Source organism: Sinohyriopsis cumingii, chromosome 17 (assembly GCF_028554795.1).
Source record: "Sinohyriopsis cumingii isolate HCF-2022 chromosome 17, ASM2855479v2, whole genome shotgun sequence".
Lineage (NCBI taxonomy): Eukaryota > Metazoa > Mollusca > Bivalvia > Unionida > Unionidae > Sinohyriopsis > Sinohyriopsis cumingii.
Genome location: NC_142977.1, coordinates 81,099,115 through 81,099,886, shown reverse-complemented (window position 1 = coordinate 81,099,886; position 772 = coordinate 81,099,115).

Genomic DNA, 772 nt, shown 5'->3' with positions numbered 1-772 from the left:
ACTTAAACGTGTCATATGTACTACACGGTTTAGTTGTTATAATATTAGCTGCCTTATACATGGTTTGATGTGGAGTAACAGAACTCTGGTTTCTTGTGACGTGTACGCTGTGTCTGGTGACGTTGGTTCGGAAGAGTGTACTGGTTTTCCCGATGCGAGAGACAAAGGCTTCGCGACCATCGGGTCTGTGTTAAATGTGAGGGCTCTAGAGAGATCCTTCAACAGACTGAGAGGGGCGGACCATGCATGGGCGCTTCTTTGACCATTGACTAGAGCGAGTGAAACCGGAGATACATCTTGGACGTCAAAATAGGCGCCACGATAGGTATATATATTGTGTGTTCCATGTTGTTATTTTCACTATTGCTATCTGAGCAAATTTACATGCAAACCCATTTCAATATCGTTATATGAACAATAAATTAAAATTTGCACGCATTCCCATTTCAATATCGTTATATAAACGATAAATTCTTAATTACATGCATTCCCATTTCAATATCGTTATATGAGCGATATATTTATAAATATATACATATCCCTATATCCCTTGGTGTCTTATAAGACTTTGTTTATATTGGGGTGTAGATCATATACTTTTATTTTGTTGATCGGTGATAGGACTTAATTCACGTTTGTTTGAAATTCCATTCGTTAAATTTATGTTTGAGTTTTCTTGTTGAGTTATTTGTTGATAGTTCCATGTTATGAACTTTATAATTTTCCTTAAATTTTTGTTTATAATGGTGTCAGATTTTGTTAATATTTAATT